Raw genomic sequence first — 23,775 nt, forward strand, 5'->3', positions numbered from 1 at the left:
CCCAAGAGAGTGAGCACATTTCTTCCCTCTGCTTATCAGTGCACATGTACCACCACATACTGTGCACCAAAGGCTGGTACTGCAAAAAAATATTTTCTGAATTAGTTCCCACAATAATTCCCCTTTTTGTCTAATTAAGAGTGTTCTAAATCTAATAAAAAACTATATATAGTAAAGTAATTAGCAAATGAGAGAGATTATTCCAGTATTTGTCTTATCCTGAGGAGTCTAACTCTTGTACCTAAAATGTCTTAGCTAAGTTATGAGAGAAAGTAGCTGTGACTGTCTAATCTTCAACCCCATCAAAGACCTGAGAAGGAAAAATATTAGCTGAGTAAGCAGGGAGTTCAAGCAAGTGACTTCCAACAAGGTGCAAGAAATGACAGAAACAGCTGCCTGCCTGGACAGTCAGCCAAAGTCTCTTTGCATCTTTGGAGCAACCAATTTTGGCTATAGGCCTAGAATATATGACAGACCAAAATCAGAAGCAGGAAAATTCAGAAACACTGTTCTACCTTGTCTTGGCAAGGACCAGCAGTCACTTTTCTTTATAACATGTGTATCTGGCTAAAACAGCATGCTTACTGTCTGCAGTTGAGGCAATGACAGTTCTTTGCTCAATTGGCCAGTTTTGCCAAGAAGAAAACAAGCTCCAAATGGAGTGTTTGTGGTGCCCATCATTCTCTTGGGAAATAGCACGGTGCTGCCAGTAAGAACTCTAGTGGCTGGCTGCTGTTTCTCTGATCTACCAGGATTTACCCTATATCTGACTCTGGATTTTTATTATTAAGGACCAATTAGAATTCACGCTACAAATCTCCATAGCAAAGAATAAAAATCCAGACCCTAACAAGACTTCCCAAGAGAACAATTGAGCATTAGTTTAGGAAGTTATAGTTCTAAACACAAAGGTGATGGGTTACTAGGTGATTAGTGCTAAAGTCCCAAGGTCACCCACTAGGGTTGCAGTCTTTTGCCCTGCTTACATTCTTTATTGGATCTTTAAAAGTGAGAACTCTAGCTTTCCTTTGGTGAAATGAACTCTCTACTAAACCTGAACAGAACAAGAGAGTCAACTCTTACTAATTCATCCACATGTCAATTTCAATTTCAGAGCTCAAAACAAAACAAAACAAAACAAAAAAAAAAAAAAAAAAAAAAAACTCAACATGTATTCTTATGTTAAATTTGATTCTGTTTTATTTCTATTGCAAATTGCTTCTATAAGACCCTGACAAAAACAATTCCTAGCCACAGAAACAGTAAAAGGATATGCTTTACTGAATTACCCCGTCAGCTGGAAATTAGCCATTGACCTGTGAATCCTTTTTTAATAAGAACATTTTGCTAGTATTGATTTATAGGGAACATTATTTCCTGTTGCAATATGAGTGGTAATAATTTTTCCTATGAGACACCTTATGTTTTGAGAGTTCCTATAACAAATGAGATTTTAACAAGGTAGGAGTGATTTTATGTGATTGGAGGTTGTTTGCTATGCATTGGTGATTTGTTTAATTGAACAAGATCTAAAAGACTCCCTTATTACAAACACACACTAGCAACAACTGCCTTACATGCTTCCAAAGATGGAATTGGAACTTGAGATTACAGAATGTCCACAAGCAGAAAAGGAATCCAATTTAAACATGGACCTATCTGTTATGCCCTAAAATGACTTAAGAATCTTGATTAGTAAATGCTTAACTCTCTTGGGTAACTGCTTTCTATGGGCACTAGCAGGTGCTGGAGTCCTTGGATTAAACCTTGTGTCTTAGCAAAGCTGTGATTTCTCTACCCTTCATCCACCAGCCAGTCTCCACTTTCCTTGATCACTTCTGTAATGATTATCTTATTGAAATATGATTGTACATTTGCATCTAGGCAGAAGCTTTCTTATTCTCAAGCTTCAACGAAGAACATCAACTGTACCTGCAAGGCAATGTGTGAAACAACCTATGAACTTGACACCTAGTGACATCACATGTCTAGGCCCAGTCAAGCTGTATGTCTGGGTCACAAAGCAGAGCTCATTGCTACCTGTTACTAATCATACTAATCAAAACTTTTGTAGAGATAAACCAACCACACATTAGGGAGATGGCTGTCATTTTACCCAGGAGATAACTCTTGATCACCAAATAAAAGGAAATCAGACTGAAGTATCTGTTCAGCATCAGGATCTGGGGGAACTGTATACAACTTCACTGTAGTATGATAGTACATACATTTAATGAGTATCATGAGGAAAAAAAACCTGTAAATACATAATATACATTATTTAAATTATTCTTCCTAAAATAATTTTATGTGAAGCAAGCAGTGATTTCTGCTTAAATAAATCTCACTCTGATGCTTATAAAACTTAATTGTAATAGGATGTGGTAGCACACAATTTTAATCAAAACACTTAAGAGGCAAAGGCTCTTTGAATCTCCATCTCCATGAATTTGAGATCATCCTGGTCTATATAAAAAATTCAGGCCAACTCTAGCTACACAGAGAGATCTTGTGAATGACAACAACAAAAATCAAACTTGATTGTACCATGCCTTAATGTTTAGCTAACTTTTAGCTCCTGGACATGGATTGCCATGGGCTTCTCTTTTTCTTTTTTCTTTATTTTCTAGAAGTCAGTGATTGATCTAGCTTATTCATCTTTGCCTCATTCCTATACCATTCACCATTCTAATTCTTTTATTTTTTCTTTTATTTTTTTCATTTTCTTTCTTTCTGACTCATTATCTTTCTTTTCTTTTTTTCTTTCTTTCTTTTCTTTCTTTTTTTTTTTTTTTTTTTTTTTTCAGTTGTAATTTTTAACACTTACTATAGTTTGGATTTTTGTAACCACAAAAATATTTTATGAGAAAAGGTATGACATGTAGAATAAGTGATGACTGGGAAGAAGTCCCCCAACTACACCTTCAGATGTACTCACTAAATAGTACAATTAGAAACTACTCTCTATATCTCATATCACCCTAAGTTTTTTTAATATTCATTGGTTTGTATATGGGTGTTTTCCTGCACATATATACTTGTACCATATACACAGCTAGTATCAGATGGATGTCACAAAAGGCATCAAATTCCCTGAAACTGGAATAATAGTAAGTTGTGTTGCCTAATGGCATTATGCTGTGCTCATAGATGGGTGTCTAGCCTAATAGTCATCACAGAGGCTTCATCCAGCAGCTGGAGGAAACAGATGCAGAAACCCACAGTCAAACATTAGGTCTAGCTCAGGGAATCCTACTAAAGTGAGGGAGGAAAGATTGTAGGAGCCATAGGGGTTAAAGACATCACAAGAAAACCCACAGAAAAAAACTAAGCTGAGCTTACCAGAACTCACAGAACTGAACAGACAACCAGGAGGTCTACATGGGACTGACCTAGGCCCTCTGCATGTATGTGAGAGCTGTGTAGCTTGGGCTTCCTGTGAGACCAAGTGGCTCTCAGTGGGAGCAGTGGCTGTCTCTGATTCTTTTTGCTGTTATTTGGGACCATATTCCTCATACTGGAATGTCTTGCCCAGCATTAATACTACAACTTGATATATCATATTTTGTTGATGTCCATGATGTCCCACTATTTCTGAATACAAAGGAAGGAGAAATGGATAGGAGGGTAGAGAGACTTGGAGGAGAGAAGAAAGGGGAAATTGTGGCGGGTTGTGAAGAAACAAAGAACAACAACCATGAGAGAGATAAGGTTGAGAAGCCTGGAAGTATTGTTGCCTAGAAGAGCATGGTGAGAATTATACCCGAAGTGATTTTCTCAAAGAGCATGACCAATGGCTGCAGTAAAAAAAAAAATCTCAATTGTTTTTATTCTTAGACATACTGAGTCAAACCTCTTTGGAGGTCCACCAAACCAATTGTATATGTTCCCTATTTTTTGCTGATACAACCCAAGTGTAAAGACCACCAGTCCTGGGTTCCCAACATTCAGCTCTTCATATTCTGTTCCCACAAATGTGGCTATGTTCCAGAGATGGATCTTTACTCTTTAATGAGTTTCCTTGTTACTATGAAAATAACATCTGGAACATATGGAAAAGGACAAATGAGAAAGAAAAATTCACCTATGTCTGTATTGTCCAGAAAAATATATCACATTTATGTACATTTAGAATAGATTGTTACATGGATAAGTATGTAAAATGGTAACTATATTTATAAATCTTTTTTTTTAAGTAAGGGAATCAGTTCAGTGGTAGAGTGCATCAGGGTCCAATCCCAACAACTAAAAAAAAAAAAAAATTTAGTTGACAAATAATTGTACATGTTTGTCAGTAACTGTGTGATTTTTTCAGTATGTGTATATATGTTTATTACTCAAACAAGAGTATTTTGCATAATCCAGTCCTACATTTACCAAATATTTATGGTAAAATAGTACCTTTTTTTTCTAGTTGTTTCAAAGTACCTAGTTCAATATTATTAACTATAGTCACAAGACTATAGTGACAACAGAACCCAAGAACTTAGTCTTGGAAGCTGTATGTCATCCCTGTTGAGCAAACATCTGCTCCTCTCTTTCTCCTGCCCTCCCTACTTTCTGAGAACCTTGTTTCACCTTTTTCTGTGAGACAGCATCTTTATGCTCAATAGATGAGTGTGGCCATGCTACACTATCTTACTGTTTCGGCCTTATTTCACTTCCCACATACATTCTTCGCTCTTTTTATGATATCATGAATTAATATCATTTCATTTAAATTTGGGTGATTCATATTTGTCGTGTTATTACAAACAGTTTTACTGGCTGCATCTTTCATGTTAGTGTAGTGGGATGAGTCATTAAAATGTTCTAGGGCTGGTAAGATTGCTCAGTTGGGGGGAAAGGCACATGCAAGCCTGATGACCTGAGTTTGATCACTGAGAGCCAAGTTGAAGAAAGAGGGAATAAACTCTTGAAATCTGTCCTCTGACATCCACAGTGTACCATGGCATGCACATCTACTACCATCCCTACAATGAATAGACATAAAAACATTTTAATGTGGTTCAATCTGTGTTTTTTACTATGATTTTGAAAGAATAATTCTTGCTGAACTGAATTTCTTGGTTGTTCCTTTTTGGGGATTCAGGCATGGACCTCAAGTCAGAGAAACATGAGCATGACTCAGGAAGTGCCATTTCCTAATGCCATCTATATAATAAATTGCCTCTCACAGCTTTAGTGGCCTCATATATAAAAGGTTGCCATTATTTCTCAGTATTGTTGTCATGCTTGAGCACTATTATGCATGTAAAATAGTAACTATAGGGATTTTCAAAAACTAATGTTGAACAAGTGTGAAACTGCAGTAGAACCATAGAAATATCAGTAATAATAATCATGAACTGTGTGTAATAAATCTTAAAAATTCCTAAAAATTAACATTATAAGATCAAGTCTTTTCCTTTCTAAGAAGCTGTTTTATTTATTTAACTCATGGTTTGTTAGTTGGTGAGAAAGAGATCCTATCAAATCTATACTAGCATGGCACACAACCACTCAATAAGTAAAAGACATGGGGTTGTTTTCAGTTTTTTGCTAATACTGTTGAATGGTAGTCAAAAGTAGTACTACGTAACACAATAATTTTTGTTTTCCAAAACAGTTGAATATTTTTAGTAAGCACACAAACTCTGCTTCTTAGGATTAAATTTTCCCAAATGTCTTGGGGAATGTTCCACTGAAAGTGGGTAGTTGAGTTGGCATCTGAAAGTAAGCTGCATTAACTGTACCTGAGAATAATCAGAGGTTGTTCATGTGGGAGGGTGTGCATGGGGTAGGGTATGCATGGGTGAGAATGTGCATAGGGGAGGTTATGGACATATGGAAGGATCATTCTCGATACAATGAGATGAGACACAAGTACAAGGTGTGCAATATAAAAGATTGGCATCTGCTTAATGCAATCCCAGGAAAATATGAGAGAATCTCAAGATAAGAAGATGGCCACGTGGATTTTGAGCAGAGTGTTAACACACAAAATAGAATAGATTGTAATCATTTAGTATTTACTACCCAAATTTTTTTTTTCAGATTCTTTTTCTTTTATTTCACATTGATTTCTCCTTTTCAAGTTGGGAGATCCTGTCTTTTTTTTTTTTTTTTTTTTTTTTTTTTTTTTTTATGATGATAGTTTTATTTAAATTTGAAACAACCTTGTTTTACATGTCAATCCCAGATCCCTCACCCTCCCCTCCTCTTCTGTTCTCCCCACCCCTACCCCACCCCTTTCTGCTCCCCAGGGAGGGTGAGGCCTTTCATGGGGGATCTTCAAACTCTGTCATGTCATTTGGAGCAGAGCCGAGGCCCTCCCCCATGTGTCTAGACTAAGACAGTATTCCTCTGTGTGGAATGGGCTTCCAAAGTCCATTCATGATTTTTTTTCAATATAAATGAATGATGCAGAGGAGGATATGTTAGGAATGAGAAAACCTGTAAAGGCCATTTTATATCTCTAATATTTATTTTTGCTTCATGTGTACGTGTGTATGTGTCTAAGTGTATGTATGTATGCTAATTGAGTGTAGGTGCCTAGAGAGTTATTACAACCCCTGGAACCATAGTCAAAGGCTTTTGTAAGCCTCCTGAGGTGGCTACTGGCAACTAAACCCATATCCTTGCAAGAGCAACAAGTGTTCTTGAGCAACAATTGTTCTTAATCACTGAGCCATCTCTCTATTGCCATAATCCTTTAGACCTTGGAAATTGTCATTGGAAAAAAAAAAAAAAAAAAAAAAAAAAAAAGGATCTTGGTCTAAGAAACACAGTGGCAAGAAAATAATAAAGAAAATTATTTAACAGCTATTACAGATAAATCAGCAGTATGGTGAGTAACTAGATTTAAACTTTAGCTAAACACCTTAATTAACTTGACCAAAGTGAACATTTTGCCCTAGTGACTTTAGAGACTACAAAGGAAATGTATGCACCTGCATGTCATGTGGAATGAGTGTGTACTACTGTGTATGGGTGTATTTATACATGTCTGTGTGTGAGTGTGTACACGTGTGCATATGTGTGCATGTGTCCCTGTGTGTCCTTTATTTTGAAGATTTTTGCTGCCATTTTCCAAGCTCTCTTATTTCTTATTCTTATTTTATACTCTGTCATGTTGCTGACAAACTTTTCATATAATATTGTCTATCTAATGTCTCTTACTTCACCTAAGATATGCCCTTTCTTATTTTTCTGTGTAAAAAGGAGCTCGTGGCATTCCTGTGTCTCTCACCCCTCCAGAGCTAACCTCTATCCTATTCCACTCTGATCCATGTGGAAGAAGGGTGAGTAATCACATATGTCCCTATTCAGAGGACCCCCTTGTGTCCCCTCTTGTAGCTGGACTCTGCCAGTAGGGACACACAGAAGGGAAAACAGAAAGGATGGAGCCAGGCTGTTTCCAGGTCTGTTCCCTCCCTGAGGAAGAGCTGCTGTCAGGTGTTCTAGTCACTTTGCAAATCTCTCTCTCTCTCTCTCTCTCTCTCTCTCTCTCTCTCCCTCCCTCCCTCCCTCCCTCCCTCCCTCCCCTCTCGGGGTCCCTTCCTCTCTCCCTCTCCCCTCTGTCCTCCCTCTCCTCCACTTTTCCTTCTCCTCTCAATGTCCTCTCCTCTCCTGAGATTCTAGAAACTCTCTTCTGTCAACCTTTACTTATTCGGATCCATAAACAAAAGAGGAGTTTCCCATTACCAACTTGGTGATGCTACCTTCTCCTTGGTTTTCCTGTGTTGTGGTCTCATTAATGTAAATAGTTCCTTGATTAAACTGTTGTTGAATGGCTTCAGCATAGTGCAACATCTGTTTCCTGCTGTGAAATTAAATGATAAAGAAATTGGTACTAGACATAGCTCTAGGAAGCAGAACTCAACATGAGATTCTGAGAAATCATTCGTTCCTTGCTTCAGGGAGAAGGGACCTAAGCAACCAGCTTGATTAGTATTCAAATTAAGTGGGAGCATCTGAAGGGCAAATATAGGACAAATTGAGTAATGTCAATTACTATGGCAATCAGTCCCTCTGATGATAATGTGGATTGCAAGATTATGGCACTAGATTGCTTTATCTAACAGCTCCAAAGCAGTGTTCCCGGCTGGTGGCAATGCTGCCCTCAAAGAGACTTTTGAGAGATTCTGAGGACAGTATTAATTTGGAGACAGAATAAATACCAAAAATACCAAGGTTGCAGTTAGCCTACACCATACAACCCCTACATTTGCCCAAACTGAATTGTCAATAGCAGTGAAGTCAGGAAACTCTGCCCCAGAGAAAATTAAGAAATAGAAACAATCAGTGGAGATTGTAAATAGAAAGCACAACATCTTGGCAATAGGTTGAAAACGTGCTCCTCATCTCCTAGAATCGTGGCATTTGTAGGGCTAAGGAATAAGTATGATCTTTTGTTTTGTTTTGTTTTGGTTTCTTATGTCTTTTTCTGTTTTTGTAAATAGTTTTCAATGTATTTTATTTAATTAACATTTATTCATTTATTTTACATACCAACTACAGTTTCCCCTCCCTCCTCTCCTCTATTCCCCCTCTATAGCCCATCTACCCCCTTCCCCATATACTTCTCCTCTGTCTCCATTCAGAAAGGGCTTAAGCATGATCTTTAAGTCTAAAGTTTGGATTGTTTGGAATACCAAACATTTCTAAACTTTACAGGTAATTAGAGTACACACATAGACAAGAAATAACAAAATCTGCAGGTAAAAATTGGGGTTTGGGATTGGTATTTAGGAAAAGAACTATGCAATGCACATTAATAATATATTATAGATTGTCTACAGACTTCCTAGAGGAGTCTATTGCCTATAACCAGTTGATAAAAACAGAAAGGACTGGGAAAATTCAAGGCATTCAGAGGCTGGTTGCATCCTGATGCTAAGCCCAGTGGTTACTGAAGTGAATAGTGGCCATCACCCGAGTTTTTCCTATAGTTGAACTTGTAGGACTGTACGTCTATCCCAGTGTGCTCCTTTACTTTTAGAGAAATATATTATAGTAAGGGTAATACACTCTGTCTGTGAAAAAAAATGTCTTTGTTAATTTCTTGACCAATAGCATTAAGTCTATATGACAGATGAGGCCAGATAGAAGACTAGGAACTACTCATACTACCATCAAATCCAAGAGAATAAAACAAAACCAAATGAACCTCTGCAGAAAATTTAAGAGGTAAATGCCTTCACTGAGCACTTGAAATCCTGATTTGCTAGCACACAAGGAGTAGGGATCATGTTTTACCCTCACAGTAATCCAAAGTTTTAACACAGTCTCCAAACTGCCACTTTACACAAGGGTGACTAACCTACCACCTAATGGCTAGCCAATATCTTGGCTTCTTATCATCAATGGGGGGGGGAGATTATGATCATTAGAGGTCAGTGACCTATCATCACATGGTTGGAAACATTCTTAGTATGCAATGAACCCTTTAGCTAATTGTTGATATATGGTACAATCTCATTCATGGTCACATTCAAAACCAGAACATGGAAATAGGAGTAGCCCTGGTGAGTAATAAAATCCTTGGTGACTGTCACCAGACCCACAAAAATAGTGGATAATAATGAGGTCATATTAATTGATCCTGAGTTACCATTACACTATTATGGCCATGAGGACTATACTAGAATGAAGAGATTCTTGTCACAAGACATTGGTAGCTATTAGTAACTGAACATATGACTATTCTAAGCAAACAAATGATTCAGCTTAGAAGAGGTATTGTCTGAGCATAAAGAGAATAAAGACTAATATAGAAGAAAATATATATCACATAGGCTTTGTACATCATCAGACCACAGTAATTCTTATTTATAATATTTTTCCTTTAAAGTTTTTTTTTGCTACATTATTTGAAAACTGCTGTAAGAATATGTGTGCATACATTTCCCTGCGATGAAATGATAGCTGTTGGGATTTTCTGTTTCTTTTCCTGAGAATATGGTTTGCTTACCTGGATTAATATGCAAAGTTCATGCTTGAAGGACCAAAGGAATTTACCAAATGTATTGATTACTTTTCTCAGTTTTATACCAAAATGCCTAAGAAATGTAATTAAAGAAAGAAATGGTTTGTTTTGGATCATAGTTTGAGTATGCAGTCTCTCATAGTAGAGAAGGGATGACGGCAAGAGCCTGAGAGAGTTAACCGCACTGCACTGGCATCCAGGAAACAGAGAAAGAGGAATAGTGGGGCAGGACTTTCTTTTCTGTCTTATATTCAGTCCGTGGTCACTCCAAGAAATAGTACTGGTCACACCCACACCAGGTTTTATAACCCTGAGTAAACTTTTCTAGAAATGCCCTCACTGATATTTCCAGAAGTTTGTCTAGATCTCATCACGTTGGCGTGACACAACTTAATTCCTTCTATTTGGTCTCCAGAGCCACAGACGGTCTGCTCTGTGCCACATGAAAGAAACCAGTAAGAGCTGAAGCTTATACCTCAGGGCCAAAGTGCTGAGTTTAGACAGCAGGAGGCATCAAGAAGGAATCAGAGGAAAGGAAGGAGTCTGAACAGTGAGTGTGGTTGGATATGTATTCTACGGACTTCATCCTTCTGTCGTGGAATGGAATGGCTTCCTAACTCTCCCAAAGATGGTGCCCTCTCATAGAGATCACTTTTCCACATGTTAATAGTCTTCTCCATTTCACTCACCAGACTATAAGGCTATGTAGCAACCCATCTTATATCTACGTATGATGAAAAAGTCTCTTTATTAAACTTGCTTCAAATTACCAATTTGAGTGTACCATCTGTTTAGGCCATGACCCTGACTGGTAGAGTTTCTCTTTTAATAAGATTTTTTTTCAATGCATTTGCCATCTAAAATGATACATGAATTTTTAATTAAAAGAAAAGTTTTCAAAAAGAAAAAGAAAACTCATTTGGATTTTGTTTTTCACATTTGGGGATGATGAAATTCTAAAGAGCCCTGATTTTGGATTGCGGTCTGCCAAGTTGCACTGTAAATGGCTTTGATTTGGAATTGTATGCCTCAGAATCAAGGTTATTTGAAAATTTATTTTGCCAAAATCAGAACCCAGGTTTGAAGTCTCGATCCCCTTATTTATGGGAAATATTTTAACAAACTGAGCTTAATTGTAGAAGGAGAGTATAGAAACATTTTTCTTGCCTGTGTAGATCTAATTTGCAAACTGCAAACAATATTTAAGCCATTCACTTGTGCTCATTTACTCCGTTATTGTGGTTCCTTCAATCAGAACTCTAGTTCTCCGGGTGTTTTGCTGCCCAGCTGAGGATGCTCATTCAGTGTGCTGTTCTTAGAATACTGATTCAGGATTTCTGAAGCATCTATAACAAGCTATCTGGAGAAATTAACACGTTTTATTTCTTTTCAAAAATATTCAAATTCCAAATATAGGCAGAAATGCTTCTCAAGATGGGTGTTATAAAATAAGCATTCCAAATAATATGATATTTTATAAGAACAGAACTAAAATTACTTCTATTATCTTTGCAGGCAGGAGCATACTTGAAGTTTGTTCTTGTGATTTTATAACTAAATTACACTTAATCCCTAAGTATATTTCTTTATGTTCATAATTTTAGGGCTATTTTTCAACCATATGTCAAAATTTCAATTGGTTTGTATAAAATTTTATAACAAATTTAGTGCCAGTTGCAGGAAAAATTGATTACTATACTTCCATGGCCCAAAGTGAGACAGTTAAGTCAACTCTTGGGATGTTGCTGGAGGGAGTTTTCAATACTGAGTGAAATACCACTGCAGGAAGTCTGGAGGGTCTCAAGAAGAAGGCTTTCCTACTTAGACTAGATTTATTCCCAGGAATTTTAATATTTTTAGTGTGTGGCTATAGTGAATGGGGTTATTATTGGCAGTAATTTCTGTGTATGAATTTTGTATCCTGCCGACATGCTTATAAGCTGTAAAAGTTTCCTGGTTGAGTCTTTAGGGTCCTTTGTGTATAGAATAGTATCACCTACAAAGAGGGATGCTGTCCCTTCTCCCCCTCCATTGTTATCTGTCATTCCCTGCTCTGCTATCACTGGTATAGCTAAGACTTCAAGTACTATCTTGAAGAAGAGTAGATTAGAGTGGCCATTTGTTTCAGTGATTTATGCATCATTCAATAATAGGTTGTTTAATCTCCCAGTTTGTGTACTTTTTTTTTAGGTTCTGTTACTGCTGATATATAGCTTTATTCCATGGTGGTAAGACAGAATTCAGACATTATTTCCTTTCTCCTGTATTTGTTAATTCCTGATATATTTTGAATGAAGTTCCTTGGGCTGCTAAGAAGGATATGCATTCTTTAATATTTGGGGGGAATGTTCCACATATTTCAGTTGGGTTTATTTATGATAACACTAACTTCTGTTTCTCTGTTCATTGTTTGTTCATTGATCTGTACACTGGTAAGAGTGAGGTATTGAATTCATTCACTGTGACTGAGTTGAGGTTAACCAGTGTCTCTACATCTAGTAGCATGTGCTTTATGAAACTGTGTTTGATACACATATATTTAGAATTATGATTTACTCATGAAGGTTTTTTTTCTTAATAAGTCTGAAATTATCTCATTTCTGTCCTTTTGTTAGCTTTGGTTTGAAATCTATTTCCTCAGCTATTAGAAGCTCTTCCCATGTCTGTCCCCAGTTTCCTTTGTTTGGAACATCGTTTTCCATTTTTTTCTACCTTAATGTGCTACATGTTTTTGATAGTAATGTCTGTTTCTTGCTAAAAGCAAAAAAGTTTTTTTTTTGTTTTTTAATAACCAGTGTGCTAGCTAGTCTGTGTATTTATTAAGGGGATGGGGATTGAAACTATCAATCTTTAAAGTTTTCATTGAAAGACATGTATAATTTCTGTCATTTTGTTTCTTTTGTGTCTTGTTGCATATCTCTTTGACTAAGTGTCTTAGCATTATTTGTTTTTTCCTCTATGAACTCTTGGGTGTGCTTATCTTTTTCTTTACTCTTTAGTATTCTTTCCAGTATCCTCTGTCATTGACAGATTTTCTTCTATAATTTCATTAAAATACTTTCTATGCGTTTCTCATGGAATTTTACTTCTTTTATCACCTACTTTACAGACCTGATCTTTTTGTGATAGCCCAAAGATTTTCCATGGTCTACTCAGACTCTTAGCATTCTCTGTGAGATCCATTTTGTTGGTGAGATTTTCCACTGTTCATTTTATTTGGCTCACTGAGTTTTCCATTCATCATTTCAGTTTTTTTTCCAGTAATTCTCTTTATTGAGTTCATTTCCATATTCTGGATTTACTTTCTTGTTTTATTCAGCTTTTGCTTTTGTGCTCTTGGAGTGCTTTTCTGTCTCCTTTGAACTGTTTGAACATCCTCATAGCTGTTCTTTTAGAGTCTATGGCTGGAAATTCTAAGCTGCTCCCACAAAGGCCATTACTTTGGCATCGGTAATTCTTACCAGATCCATGCTCTCTTGGGTTATTTGACTTACTTTTGTTTTTCTTTTGCAATTAAACCTCTGTAGTCTGTGAGACAGAACACAAAAGCCACTGGCTCAAGGTAACTTTAGAGGCTCGCCAGTTTCCAGAACCCTAGTCCCCACCTATGTCCACCTGTGTTGATAAAAGTTCAGTCACTCTCAAAGAGCCCCCAATGTTCCCATATTAGAAACTTTTGATGTTTTTCAGCATAGCAGCTGGCAGGTACAGCTGAAAGGTGAACATTTGAACCATATGATTGAGACACAGCTTAATTACTTTTAAATTTGTATAATTGCATTGATCTTGGTATGGCAGTACATGCTTATACTCCCAGTTTTGAGTAATTGGATGAAAGAGAATCAAGGAGTTTGAAGTCAGCCTTGGCTACCCAGTGAGTTTTAGTGCAAACATGGGATAGATAAGATCCTGTCTCAACAAAAATCACATTTTCTTACTACAAAAAATAACTGTTTAATTTCTATTATATTTATGTTAACTGTAATGCTGAAATTCTTATTCCTCACTGATTTTTAATTCAAATTTTTATTGTTTTATCATTAGCTTTTGTTATTTGGGTCTTGTTTGTATTTTATCTTTTTTGTTTCCTTTTCACTTTAACTGAGAAGTTTGGTAAAATGGTTGATTTAATCAGCTAACTTAATTTTCCCTTTATATTATATAATTTATCATTCTATTTTTAATTTTTCAGTGATTAACACAAAGTTAACTAATATTTTTCTCACCATGAGTATACTATGCCAAAAACTTTGACATTTGTTAATACATGACTATATAAAGACAAACACATTTGTGTCTTCCCACAATCCAGAATTTAATGAATAACAATAATTTCACAAAGCTAATTTGGTATTCTTGTGTGATATTTACCAAGTGGTTTTGATTCTTTTTCTTTGAAACTGGGTTTAACTTCCAATGATGATAGCATATTCTTTAATTCCAATCTTAATTACTAATATTAAGTCTCACAGTGTACACAGTAATGTGTGTGTGTGCATTTGTGAATGTACATTACAGATGACTACAAAAGGATTAAGGGGTATTCAGAGTTCAAAGTCTTAGGCACAGAACTAGTAGATATGAAAAGAGTCTCTGAAGGTGATTAGACACTCCCAAAGACCTGAGTTGGAGAACTCCTGGAGGAAGAACATAACCCAACTGTGGGGTCTGTTGGAATATAGTGACTAGACAGCTACTCATATCTCTCCAGGAAAAATATGGCACAAATTTTTCTATTTACCAGTTTTTAAGTTATTTGTTGAAAGTGGGCCATTCCTTTGTAGGCGGTCATTCAAATCCTTTTAAAATTATTTTTTCTTTTGCTATTCTTCAGTTTTGCTTATGAAAGAGTAATGGAAGTCTTCATTGGGAGCCATCTTTGAGGAGTTCTGAATTTACTATCCCGTGCTATTGCTTTGATTATAGACATAAAAAGAATAGCTTCTATTGTTTGTGAGATACCTTTGCAACTTCAAATGGATATGTTTGATTCTCATTCTATAATTGATTGATACAGTGGGTTACCTGATGTGCATCTTAATATCTTAAACTTTTGTTGCCTGTGTGTGTATATTAAAGGTGTATGTATATTTGTGTGTGCAGACATTATCTGTTCATGGCCTGCATGTTGAAGTCATATGACAATCTCAGATGCTGGTCCTCCCCTTTGACCTTGTTTAAGACAGGGCCTCCTGTTGGCCTCTGTACACAGCTGGGTAGCCAACCATCAGCCTTCTGGGGAGTCTTTTGTTTTCTCCTCCCATCTCACTGAACCATGAATGAGATTACAGACTGCACTACCACAAACTACTTTTGTGTGGATTCTGAAGATCTAACACCAAGTCCTTCCTCATATTTTCCCAGGAAAGGTTTTACTCACAGAGCTATCTCCCCAGCCCTAAAACTTATTTTTTTTTTATACACTCTTGAATTTCTGGATTCTTTTACTAGAAATCTATTTTAAATAATCTTGCCTTCCCTCACTCTAATTTTCTATAATTTTACCTTCAAAACGATCATGAGTTTATTATTACAATTTTACTAGGATTGTAAATGTAACAGGAAGATTTATACCTTCTTTGTGACCTAGAATATTTCCAATAACATTGTCAAAAAATTTTAACAAATTTAAAATCTATGTGTTGAGACTTGGTCCACATGCCCTTCTCAGTGGAATATGTTTTTTAATTACTTCCTGAAAGTTTTCTCTTTTTTTAAATTTTTTTAAAATTTTTTTATATAACAAAGTCCATTTAAATGAAAACAAACATTTAAAGACAATATTTGGGAATTTGGGCGTTGTTCTTTCCAAACTACTTCCTGCTGGTAAGGGGCTCTGTCATGGGGGATTCAAAGAACATGCAGAAATCCTGGATGTAGTCTGTAAGGATGCTTTGACCAGCTGTTTTGAACGTAGGATCACCTCGTACTCTGTTTCAGGCGGTCTGGCTTCATCAAACCACATTATTCTGGAAGGAATCCACATCTTTTCATTTTCTGTGGAAACAAAAATAGAAATCCTTTTCCCCAGTAACTTGTCGTTGAACTTAAATGTTGGAGTCAAAGCAATTTTTTTTTTAATTTACTTTATTATTTTACATGTCGATCCCAGTTCCCTCTCCCTCCCTCCCTTCTTCCCTCCCTTTCTCCCTCCCTCCCTCCCTCCCTCTCTCCCTCCCTCCCTCCCTCCCTCTTTCCCTCCCTTTTATCCTCTCTGCTCTCTCACATGCACTGTAACCACCTTCCCCTCCCAACCCCCCACCACAATTCCATATATAGGGGAATGCCATCCAGTTGGGGTCATGTAGATCTGACAGGTCATGTGGAGTAGGGACTAGGGCTTCTCTCCTGTCTCTAGATTAAGGCAGTTATCCCTCCATGGGGGATGTGTTCCCAAAGTCCTTTTGTGCACAAGGGATACATCCTGGCTCCACTGTCTGAGGTCTCTTTGACTGCTCAGTCCTTCTGGCTGAGACCCATATACAGGAGGGCCTGAGTCAGTCCCATGCTGGCTTCCCAGCTATCAGTCTAGTGGCCTTTACCTCCTCCTTGTTCAGGTAAGCTGTCTCTATGTGTTTCTGCAGCATGGTCTTGTCCTCTCCATCTGCATCTGGATTCTAGTTCGACTCAGTGTTTATGTATGGGTGTTTGCTCCTGTTTTCAACAGGCATTAGTTAGGGCTCCATGGATAAGTTAGTTGTTGATCTCGCTCTCCGGGAAGGGCATTTATGATAGCCTTTCCACGTAAGCTCAACTTGTTAGTTGGGAGCAGTCTTGTAGTTCTCTAGACCTTTCTTTGTGTTCAATTTTATCTTCAAACCAATATTGGCTCCCTCTTTCATATTCTCTCTCTGTCTCTCTCTCTGTCTCTCTCTCTCTCTCTCTCTCTCTGTCTCTCTCTCTTTCCTGTCTTATATACCTAATCAGGCTCAATCTTTCTGGTCGCACATGTTTTCCTTTCCTCCCCTTCACTTTCTCCTACTTCTCTCTCCATTCACTACACCTCCCCCCCCACTTGCCCTGAGCTCTGGGGGACTTGTCGCTTCCCAGTTCTGTGAGGGACTTTATAAGAATCTCTTAGAATACACCTTGTACCCTTGTTGCTCTGGTGGTGTGAATTATAGCCTGTTGACCCTTTGACCTAGGTTTAAACTCCATATATGAGTGAGTACATACTGTGTTCCTCTTTTTGTGACTGGGTTACCTCATTGAGGATGGTTTCTTCAAGTGCCATCCACTTGCCTACGAATTTCAAGATACCATTATTTTTTTCTGCAGAGTAGTATTCCATTGTGTAGATGTGCCACATCTACATTAAACATTCTTCAATTGAGGGGCATCTAGGTTGCTTCCAGGTTCTTGCTATTACAAATAGTGCTGCTATGAACATAGTTGAACAGATGTCTTTGTTGCATGGATGTGGATCCTTTGGGTATATGCCTAAGAGGGGGATTGCCGGGTCCTGTGGTAAACTAATTCCCATTTTCCTGAGGAACCGCCATACTGATCTCCAAAGTGGCTGTATGAGTTTGCACTCCCACCAGCAGTGGAGGAGTATTCCACTTTCTCCACATCCTCTCCAACATGAGTCATCACTGGTGTTTCTAATTTTAGCCATTCTGGCAGGAGTAAGATGGTATCTCAAAGTTGTTTTCATATGCATTTCCCTGATAGCTAAGGATGTGGAGCATTTTCTTAAGAGTCTTTCAGCCTTTTTGATTTCCTCTATTGAGATTCTTTCTTCAATTCTGTACCCCATTTTTAATAGGGTTATTTGGTGTTTTGTTCACTAGTTTCTTGAGTTCTTTGTATATTTTGGAGATCAGCCCTTTGTCGGATATAGGATTGGTGAAAATCTTTTCAAAGTCTGTGGGCTGCCATTTGGTCTTGTCCACTGTGTCCTTTGCCTTACAGAGACTTCTAAGTTTGAAGAGGTCCCATTTATTAATTATTTCTCTCAGAGTCTGTGCCCCTGGAGTTATGTTCAGGAAGCGGTCTCCTATACCAGTTTGTTCAAGGGTACCTCCTACTTATTTTCTCTTCTAAGAGGTTCAGTGTGGCTGGATAGATGTTGAGGTCTTTGATCCATTTGGACTTGAGTTTTGTGCATGGTGACAGACACGGGTCTATCTGCAGTCTTCTACACACCCTCATCCAATTGTGCCAGCACCATTTGTTCAAGATGCTGTCCTTGCCCCATTGTATAATTTTAGTTGTTTTGTCGAAAATCAGGTGTTCATAGGTGCATGGATTAATATCAGGATTTTCAATTAGATTCCATTGGTATACCTGTCTATTTTTATGAAAATACCAAGCTGTTTTCAGAACTATAGCTCTGTAATAGAGCTTAAAATCAGGAATGGTGATGCCTCCTGAAGTTCTTTTATTGTATAGGGTTGTTTTGGCTATCCTGGATCTTTTGTTTTTCCATATAAAGTTGATTATTATCCTTTCAAGGTCGGTGAAGAATTCTGGTAGGGTTTTAATGGGGATTGCATTGAATCTGTAGATTGCTTTTGGTAAGATTGCCATTTTTAGTATGTTTATCCTACCTATCCCAGAGCATGGGAGATCTTTCCACTTTCTGGTATCTTCTTTAATTTCTTTCTTTAGAGTCACAATGTTCTTATTATATAGGTCTTTTACTTGTTTAGTAAGCATTACACCAAGATACTTTATGCTGGCTTCCCAGCTATCAGTCTAATGGCCTTTAGCTCCTCCTTGTTCAGGTAAGCTGTCTCAACCCTATATCTGACAAAGGGCTGATCTCCAAAATGCACAAAGAACTCAAGAAACTAGTCAACAAAACACCAAATAACCCTATTTAAAAAATGGGGTACAGAACTGAAGAAAGAATTCTCAATGGAGGAAATCAAAAAGGCTGAAAGACACTTAAGAAAATGCTCCACATCCTTAGCTATCAGGGAAATGCAAATCAAAACAACTTTGAGATACCATCTTACCCCTGCCAGAATGGCTAAAATTAGAAACACCAGTGATAACTTATGTTGGAGAGGATGTGGAGAAAGTGGAACACTCCTCCAATGCTGGTGGGAGTGCAAACTCATACAGCCATTTTGGAGATCAGTATGGCGGTTCCTTAGGAAAATAGGAATTAGTTTACCACAGGACCCGGCAATACCCCTCTTAGGCATATACCCAAAGGATTCACATCCATGCAACAAAGACATCTGTTCAACTATGTTCATAGCAGCACTATTTGTAATAGCAAGAACCTGGAAGCAACCTAGATGCCCCTCAATTGAAGAATGTTTAATGTAGATGTGGCACATCTACACAATGGAATACTACTCTGCAGAAAAAAATAATGGTATCTTGAAATTCGCAGGCAAGTGGATGGCACTTGAAGAAACCATCCTCAATGTGGTAACCCAGTCACAAAAAGATGAACACAGTATGTACTCACTCATATATGGATTTTAGACCTAGATCAAATGATCACCAACCTATAATTCACATCACCAGATGAACTAGGATACAAGGTGTATTCTAAGAGATTCTTATAAAGTCCCTCACAGAACTGGGAAGCGACAAGTCCCCCAGAGCTCAGGGCAAGTGGGGGAAGACAGCGAATGGAGAGAGACGTAGGAGAAAATGAGGGGGAGGAAAGGAAAACCTGTGCGACCAGGAAGATTGAGCCTGGTTAGGAATAGAAGATAGGAGAGAGAGAAAGAGACAGAGACAGAGAACATAAAAGAGGGAGCCAATATTGGTTTGAAGATAAAATTGAACACACATAAAGGTCGAGAGAACTACAAGACTGATCCCAACTAACAAGTTGAGCTTACGTGGAAAGGCTATCATAAATGCCCTTCATGGAGAGTGAGATCAACAACTATCTTCTCCATGGAGCCCTCAACTAATGCCTGTTGAAAATAGGAGCAAACACCCATACATAATTACTGAGTCGAACTAGAACCCAGATGCAGATGGAGAGGACAAGACCATGCTGCAGAAACACATAGAGACAGCTTACTTGATTTAATTTTGGAAAGTGATAGTTATCCAGAAATTTTTCATTTCCTTTGAATTTTCAACTTTTGTGGAATATAGATTTTCAGAGTGTGACCTGAAAAATGTCTGGATTTCCTCTGTGTCCACTATGTTCCCCTTTTTGTTTCTGATTTTGTTAATTTGCATGTTCTCTCTCTGCTTTTTTGTTAATTTGGATAAAGTTTTGTCTATCTTGTTGATTTTCTCAAAAAACCAATTCTTCATTGCATTTTTTTTGTATTGTTTTCCTGGTTTCTATTTTGTTGATTTCAGCCCTCAAGTTGACTATTTCCTGGTGTCTACTCCTACAGGGTGAGTTTGCTTCTCTCTGTTCTAAGGCTTTCAGTTGCGCTGTTGATTCTCTTATGTGACTAGCCTCTGTTTTCTTCATATGGGCACTTAGTGCAATGAACTTCCCTCGTAGCACTGCTTTCAACATGTCCCATAAGTTCGGGTATGTTGTGTCCTCATTCTCGTTGAATATTAGAAAGTCCTTAATTTCTTTCTTTATTCCTTCTTTGACCCAGGTGTGCTGTAAATGCACATTGTTCAGTTTCCATGAGTTTGCAGGTTTTCTGCTATTTGTGTTATTGTTGAATTCTAATTTTAAAGCATGGCGGTCTGATAAGATACAGGGGACTATTCCTAGTCTCTTGTATCTGTTCAGGTTTGTTATGCTACCTAGTATGTGGTCGATTTTAGAGAAGGTTCCATGTGTAGCAGAGAAGAAGGTATATTCTTTTGTCTTTGGATAGAATGTTCTATAGATGTCTGTTAAACCCAATTGAGACATAACTTCTGTTACTTCTTTGGATTCTTTGTTGAGTTCCTGGTTTGTGGTCCTGTCTAGTGTTGAGAGTGGTATATTGAAGTCTCCCACTATGAGTGTGTGAGGTTTTATGTGAGCTTTGAGTTTTAGTAGTGTTTCTTTTACGAATGTGGGTGACTTTGTGTTGCGGGCATAGATGTTCAGAACTGAGACTTTGTGTTGATGGATTTCTCCTGTGATGAATATGAAATGACCGTCTTCATCTCTTTTGACTAATTTTGGTTTGAAGTCTAACTTGTTAGATATTAGGATAGCTATGCCTGCTTGTTTCTTATTTCATTTTGATTGGAAAATCTTTTCCCAACCCTTTACCCTGAGGTAATGTCTATCTTTGAAGCTTAGATGTATTTCTTGTGTTCAGCAGAACACTTGTCTTCATATCCATTCTGTTAGCCTGTGTCTTTTTATAGGTGAGTTAAGACCATTAATGTTGAGGGTGAATAAGGACCATTGATTGTGGATGCTTGTTTGATTGTGAATATATTAGTTCTGCTTTACCCTTGGTTTCTGGTGTAGTTGGATTGTCTGTTGCCTACATTTTTGTGAGCGTAGTTACCTTCCTTGGGTTGGAGTTTTCCTTCCAATACTTTCTGTAGGGCTGGATTGGTAGATACGTATTGGGAAAATCTGGTTTTTGTCATTAAATATCTTTTTTTCTTCATCTATAGTGATTGAGAGTTTTGCTGGATATAGTAGCCTAGGCTGGTATCCATGTTCTCTTAATACTTTTAGAACATCTATCCAGGACCTCTGGCCTTGAAGGTTTCCATGGAGTAGTCAGGTTTAATTTTGATAGGCCTGCCTTTATAAGTTACCTGTCCTTTTTCCTTCGCTGTTCTTAATATTCTTTCTTTATTCTGTATGCTAGGTGTTTTGATTATTATATGTCGAGGGGTCTTTTTTCTTTGGTCCAGCCTATTTAGGATTTGGTATGCTTCTTGTACTTTCATGGGCATGTCCTTGTTCAGATTTGGAAAGTTTTCCTCAATGATTTTGTTGAATATGTTTTCAGCACCTTTGAGCTGGGCTTCCTCGCCTTCCTCTCTGCCTATTTTTCTTAGGTTTGGCCTTTACATGGTGTCCCATATTTCCTGGATGTTTTATGTTAAGGATTTGTTGGATTTATGATTTTCTTTGATCGATGAATCTATTTCTTCTAGTTTATCTTCTGTGCCTGAGATTCTCTCTTCCATCCCTTGAATTCTGTTGGTTATGCTTGTGTCTGTAGTTGCCGATTTTTTGCCCAGTTTTTCTATTTCCAGCATTTCTTCAGTTTGTGTTGCCTTTATTTTCTCTATTTCAGTTTTCAAGTCTTGAACTGTTTCCTTCACCTGCTTAATTGTTTTTTCTTGGCTTTCTGTACTTTCCTTAAGGAATTTGTTCATTTCTTCCACTTTTTTGTTTGTTTTTTCCTCCATTTCTTTAAGGGATTTTCTGACATCTTCTTTGAGGATGGTAATTTTTAAGTTGTTCCCTTCTGCTTTCTCTGCTTTTTTATTGTGTTCCATTCTAGTTGGTGTAGATTCCCTAGATTCTGGTGGTGTCAAGCTTGACTTTCTGTTGTTAGGTATTTTCTTGTGTTGCCATCTTCCCATAGCTTCTTACAGTAGGTGTTGATGGGCTCTCTCCCTCTCTCTATGGTACTTCCCTGGTGGGCTTTTGTGGGTCAGAGATTCAATATGTGTAGCTGTAGGTGGTCCAAGCTCTATAGGAGGTCTTTCCGCATACAAGGACCCAGGGTTGGGGTCAGGGCTGAGGATCCAGTAGAAGATGCTACTAGGCAATGGCTCTATCCAATGGCTGGCAGAAGAGGACAAAGCCTGAGCTAAAACTTGGGAAGTTTCTGCAGGATAGTCTGATGTCACTGGAAACTGGCACTCTCCAACTTAGGCCTCTTTCTTTAGCAGAGGCCCTGATTTGGGGGTCAATGATCTTGCTGGCAGGAACTCAGAGTTGACCTGCAGAGATAGGCAGATCTCTGGGAGGAGACCAGGACTCCAGCAGAGGACTGGAGGTGGGTTCAGAGACCAAGCAGGTGGAAATTACGGGTTGTCCTGTGTGGATAGGCAGGTCTCCTTTGTTCATAGCTGCTCTGAGAAGTCTCTGAAGTGGACTGTTGGCTCCACCCTCTGTCCCAGTTCTCAACCAGAGTGGCAGGACAGTGGGCAGGGCAGGGCAGGGGGGGGGGGGCAGGTTCGCGGTTGTAATGGGTGGGAGTGTATCAGAGCTCTGAGGGTGCTCTCAATGGGGACAGGACACAGGAGCATCAAGCTCAGGGGACAACCCAGGGAGTTGGGGGGGGGGGAAGAGGTTGTAGGGGAGAGGCAGCCCTGATTGGGCCCAGACTCACCTTTCTAATAGCTGGCAGAAGAGGACAAACGCTCAGGTGAAACTTGGGAAGTTTCTGCAGGATAGTGGGATCTCACTGGAAACTGGGACTCTCCAGCTGAGGCCTCTTTCTTTAGCAGAGCCCCTGCTTTGGGAGGGTCAAGGTTCTTACTGCCAGGAACTCAGAGTGGACCAGCAGAGATAGGTGGATCTCTGGGAGGGGCCTGGGACTCCAGCAGAGGACTGGAGGTGGGGTCAGAGACCAAGCAGGTGGAAATTACGGGTGGTCCCACGTGGATAGGCAGGTCTCCTTTGTTCAGAGTTGCTCTGAGCCCTTATAAGCTTGCATCCATTTATCAGTACTGTTTTTCCCTATTTTTTTTTTTTTTGGTGTCTCATGGATGTTGCTCATCTATTTCAAGCTTTTTCATAGAAAGATTTTGTGATGACTCATCCTTCTTTTTATGTCGATGGTGATTTCATCAGTTGGAATTATCTCCATAATTTCTACCTTCTGGTTTCTTTTTGTAAGTTATATTTTTCTTCCAAATTTCCATTTCTTTTATTTTTTTCCTGATTGGTAAGCATTTAATGTCACACATTTTCCTAGTGCTCCATATGGTTTTGTATTAAA

Source organism: Phodopus roborovskii, unplaced genomic scaffold (assembly GCF_943737965.1).
Source record: "Phodopus roborovskii unplaced genomic scaffold, PHOROB, whole genome shotgun sequence".
In the NCBI taxonomy this organism is placed as follows: Eukaryota; Metazoa; Chordata; class Mammalia; order Rodentia; family Cricetidae; genus Phodopus; species Phodopus roborovskii.